Consider the following 6,000-nt stretch of genomic DNA (forward strand, 5'->3'; position numbering starts at 1 on the left):
TGAGGTGCGTATGAGGAGTGGTGCATGGTATATACTGTATAAAGAGTTTGAATAATTCACTAGGCTGATATAGGGCAATTTTTCCCTACAAAGCTGTTTGGTCGATATTGTCCTTCAATTTATTTAAATAACATTCAAAACGACGTCGTTTTATTATTTGCGACCAAATTATTTTGGTCGCTAAATTTGTTTTCATTCCCGCTTTATTTTGGTCTTCTATGTTTGACCTTTGCCGACCAAATTTCAATTTTGATTGCAGAAAATTCTATTTTGGCAACTACAAAATATTAGTCAGCAAAACTCCAAACCTTTGCCTACTAAATTTTAATTTAGTCGCCATATGAAAAATTTTTGCGACTAAATAAAAATTGGTCTTCAAAATTGGTCGAGAAAAATGTAATTTCAAATGAACCTTTCCAACATTCTTCAACCGAGGAATTCACTCCTCCAAATGAAGCTGCCACTGCCACTAGGGGCGAAGCAAAAGAAGGCCCAGGGGAGTCACGCGCCCCCCCTTAATTTTGATTTTTTTTTTTTGTTTTTGTTTTGTGGTTATATACAAAATGTATTCATTTTTTTCTTAATATTTTCTTTGGTTAAGGATTTATTATATTGTTCACAATAAGTAGTTATTTGACACTTTTGGAGCACTATGTGGTATCACACTATGTAGTAGTCTAAACCAATAGTGTAGTGAGAAATCTTATGAATTGAATATAATTAACTCATTATTTTCAGGTAGTTGACAAACTCATATTTTAAGCATCACATAGGCAACGCCATATGGTACTCTAAGACTATGTAATAATTTCCATTCAAAACACAACATTTATAAGCAATATCATCTCTTTAATATTTTCTGTCAAATAAAAATTAAATAGATTTTATAATAATTTTTGCTATAAATGATGTGTTTTTATTTTCTAAAATTAGGAATTTTTATCCATAATTTTTTTGCTAAAATTGCAAACTTATATCACCATCCTGTACCGAGCTATTACACACTATTATAAACTTTTGATTTGTTCCTATTAATAATGATTTTTAATTTCTTATGCTTAAATTTATCTTATAAAATTATTATTATCTTAATGTTGAACATTATTTTTTTTTTAAATAAAAAAATTGTAATTAATAAGTACCCCCTCTAACTCAATTTCCTGGCTCCGCCACTGGCCGTTGCAACATCAAGCCTACCTCCACTAGAAGTGATTAAAGACGAGAAGCCAGTAGTGGAGGCTCCACTAGCTCTAATCCCCAACCCAAGAAGATCAAGCGTGGTCGGCTTGTTCCCATAGAATGACAGTGGACCCACCATCAAATTAGTCAAACTAGTGGTGGCTCGATCGGTATGGAGCCCTAGCCCTTGGCCAGCCGCTACCGATGAGTTGCTCTCTGGTATCACCACCACAAGGCTTATAGTTAGATGTGCCGACAAAGATCCCCGGTGGTGTCGGCAATGGTGGCGAGGACATACAGAGCGGCTTGAGGGATTGAGATCGATAACCCACAAATGGGGAAGAGAGAGCTCCTTCAAAGAAACAAATTCAATTTAAGGCAAAAAAAAATAGGGAAAGAAGAATATATATATATATATATATGTATATATGGTTATTGGCAACAAAAATATTTTTTAGTCGCTAAAAATATTTTATAAATCCCTCCAAAATTTAAAATGTCTCCCTCCAAATATTTTAATTCTTTGGCGACTAAAAATTGTTTTAGTCTCTGAAAATAAATATTTGGTGACCAAACTTTTGGTCACCAAAAATAAAAAGTAAATTTTTATTTTTCATTCGGCGACTAAATAATTTTAGTAGTCAAAACTAACTATGCAACAATTAAAATATTTTTTAGTCGCTGAAAATAGAAATTTGGCGACCAAACTTTTGGTCGCTAGAGATAAAAAATAAATTTTTATTTTTCATTTAGCGAATAAATAATTTTTAATAGCCAAAACTAACTATATAGTGACTAAAATATTTTTTAGTTGCTGAAAATAAATATTTGGCGACCAAACTTTTAGTCGCCAAAGATAAATGGTAAATTTTTGTTTTTCATTTGGTAACTAAATAATTTTAGTAGTCAAAACTAACTATACAGTGACTAAAATATTTTTTAGTCACTGAAAATAAATATTTGGCGACCAAACCTTTGGTCACCAAAAATAAAAAGTAAATTTTTGTTTTTCATTCGGCGACTAAATAATTTTAGTAATCAAAACCAGCTATACAGTGACTAAAATATTTTTTTAGTCGCCAATTGTGGCAAATTTAACAACTAAATGTTTTTTAGTCACCAATTGTGACATTTTTAGCGACTAATTTTTTTTTTAGTCGCCAATAATCAATATACCTAGACTAAAAAAATTTAGTAGCTAAATATTGTACTTTTGCCAACTAACATAATTTTTGGTAGCCAATTCCACAACTTTTGGCGACCAAAATATTTTTAGTCGGCAAAAGTGGTCGCCAAAAGTATATTTTCTTATAGTGTTATATGGATTAATTCGGTTTTATGTTGAGTATAGAACCAAATCAAACCGACTTATATGCACCCTTTACTTGGATGATAAAAATCTTGAGAATGAGATTGTGATTTTTGTTTTCATGATTGTAACGTTTAAAAATCAAATAATGTCTCAAAATACTTTGGGGCATTATTTATGTAATGTTTTTTGTAATATGAAGAGTTGCAAAATATGCTAAGTGAGTCTTCTATTGTTTTGTAATTATCTAATAAAGATGGGTCAATCTTGTTCACTCATAAAACTTTTCATTAATTTTTCGTAAAAAATTTTCATTATAAGAAAGTTTAATTTTTATAATTGTCAAAAATATCAAAGGAATACCATATAATTTATCTAAAATTTTATAATTTTTTATTTAGAACTTGAACGAACACCTAATTTTAATTTCTAGTAATATGATTTTCTTTTTTTTAGGTCGGAAACAAAATATTCATTGTAAAATTGATAAAAATAGTTGAATCAATCTGGTACAACAGTATCATGATAACTCAAAAAATTTATATAGAAGAAAGAATAAAAGTCTCCATAGATGAACACAAAAAAGAGAAACAAGTCTCCACACATAAAGAATTATTACGTGATCAAACTAAACATTTAAAAAACTAAAAAAATAAAAATAAATACCCGAATGATTCTTTTTTTTGATCGGCAAAAAACTTTATTGATGAAGAAAAGAAGTACAAAGTACATATCGATCTACATCAAAAAAAAAAGCTGAAAGTGCACAAGCATCACGATGAGTTAAATCATCCCGACTAGGTTGACACCAAAAAATCCATCAAATCATTTGCTAGCACCCCAAAGTTGGTGAGAAACCAACAAAAGAAAAAAAAGAAAAAACCAGACACCACACCACACCACAACATAAAGCTTTTCTAGCTTTCTAGCTTTGAATGTGTTATAATCAATACCCGAATGATTCTTGATATGACGTTCCTTTCATTCAAACAATAAGACTATAAATACATACCATACCATTCAACGTTGGATTCAAATGATACATACCATACCATACCATGTGTGCGGGGGTGATTTTCCGCACTATGAAGAAGGGTTGAACTTCGTGGATAAACAGCGTGCTTTGGGAATTGAAGATCTGCACAGAATAATAAACGGTGAGGCTGCCCGATTGGGGTTTGGTCGGAAACCCCTCTAATGATAAAGTCAGGGACTAAGGGAAAGGAAGATGAGAGAATACAGAGTGTGTATGTGTTAAGTGTGTGGATTTTCGGATGCCTTGAGAGTGAATAGTATTCACCTTTTATAGGAGAAGGTTGTTTGTCGTTCAAGTCCTTCTCTCTCCGCCATCTGTCCAATGTGTCTTATTCGTGGTCGTCTCCCATTGGAGGAGGACGACCACTCCACCTGATACTCAGGTGCAGGTCTGTTTTGTTTGTCTCATTAGCGGACATCTCTCATTGGAGGAGGACGCCCACTCCGCCTGTCATTCAAATACAGGTCTGTCATATATGCACCTTGTCCCTCTACACCTCCATGTCTCCACGTTCTATTCATACAGAGGGAGAGGAGCAGAGTTGTTTGTCTCTTGTGGACCCAAGAAAGATCTTAGGTGAATTGGCCTTCTTTGAGTTGGTCTACTCTAGAATGGTTGTCCAACCAGGAGGTCCAACATGTTGCTCAGCCCACTTCGGAGTGGTTATGTCCATCCAGGAGGTTCAACATGTTACTCAACCTACTTCGGAGTGATTGGCTGCCCGTCTAGGAGGTCCACCATATTGCTCGGCCCACTTTGGAGTGACATTCATACATTGGGCCGAGCTCCTATGATTGTCTTGCTTCGGAGCAAGTGTTGACCATAGGGCCGAGGTCCAACCTAGCTTAACTTCAGAGTGAGCATCGCATTGGGCCTAGCACCAAGACTTGAATAATTTTTATCCACTTCATTTGCCCCCTAGCTTGTGCTTATGTTTGGCGAAGCGGAAGCCAATTCTGTCACAAACTTCGAAGTTTGGTTGATCACAACTTAATTTGAGCTTCGTGAGTTGGATTCAAAATTATTGTTCAGCCCAACGTTTGCGTCTGCCCAATATTTCGTAGCTCGGTTGTGCCCCCAAACTAAATGTGTATCTTCACTAGCCTCGTAATTTTCTAGCTTGGTGCTCTTTTAGTCGGCTGAGCGTCGTTGCTTAACTTGAAAAAAATATATATATACACAAAAAAAAAATTATTTTTAAAAATATATGTATACACAAAATTTTTTTATTTTTTATTTTTAAAAATATATATATACACAATTTTTTTTTTATTTTTAAAAAATACATATATGCACACTTTTTTTTATTTATTTTTATTTTTATTATTATTTTTTTTTTTTTTGGTATATATACATATTTCTAAAGTTGAACAATTGGACCGAGCAATACAATCTACTTCACAGCAGTCCAAGCATGCCTTATCATAGCCAACTTTTAACTTGTTTTGATAATGTTGATGGGTAATGCCTTGTGGGCCACACCTTGATTGCCATGCATGGTAATAGCATGCAGAAATTATTTGCTGGGTATTTTTTGGCTACAAACTTGGTATTCCAGTTATTCAAATCTTGTAAGTTTGCCATGGAAGTGTTTGGTGGACCAATTGCTTGACTTTTGGTGCATAGTCACAAGATAAATACTCCCTTACTTAACTTCCACATGCATTATCTAAGCAGATTTATTAGTGGGCTGAACGTGCAAAAATTGTATAATATGCTCCGAGCAGAGTATGGACGTAATTAGCAAATCAACTGTTCGGCTCACTTCTTCATGCGTTGGTCGGTCATGTCTTTGATTGCTGCTCGGCTGAAATTTTTGGCTGGTTTGCTCGTGAGTGTTGTAGCTTGGTCGGACTTGCGTCTTGTTTGGCCCGACGTAGCTTCTTTGATTCATTTCAGTCCATAGGTTCTAATCACACCCAGTTTGGTTTACCTCATGCATGTTACAACTTGGTTGGTTATCGTCGCTGCTAGGTCGACCATTTTCCGACACTTGATGGGCCGAACAACTCTTATTTATTTTACGCACGACTTACCCAGCTCGGTCTTTTTAATTTATGCACGACACTGCCTCTATTTTTGCTCAATTCATTCTTGTTCGGTCGTCATCTTTTTCATATCCAGCAACATATTTCTTCCGTGGTCTTTGTTGTTCGGTTGGATTGTTGTTCGGTTGGACTGTTGCTCAGCCGTGGGTTTGCCATTGCTCGGCCTTAGAGGAGCATCCCATTAAATTCGCAGCTCGGTCGCTAGCTTGGTTCGTTGCCGTCGAGGATTGAGTTCGGTCGGCTGCCGTTACTCCGTAGCTTGGTTCGCACTAGCTTTCACGCTGCTAGGTGATCTCCAATTTGTGCTCGGTTACATCTTTTTGTTGTCCCACTCGGCTGGCCACCATCTTCGTCTTGCCATTGGACTTCAAGCTCGGCACTGACGGACGTACATACTTGACTGTCGAGCTGCCATGCGTCCATATCTG

Source organism: Camellia sinensis, chromosome 13 (genome assembly GCF_055761805.1).
Source record: "Camellia sinensis isolate YWXY chromosome 13, ASM5576180v1, whole genome shotgun sequence".
NCBI lineage: Eukaryota > Viridiplantae > Streptophyta > Magnoliopsida > Ericales > Theaceae > Camellia > Camellia sinensis.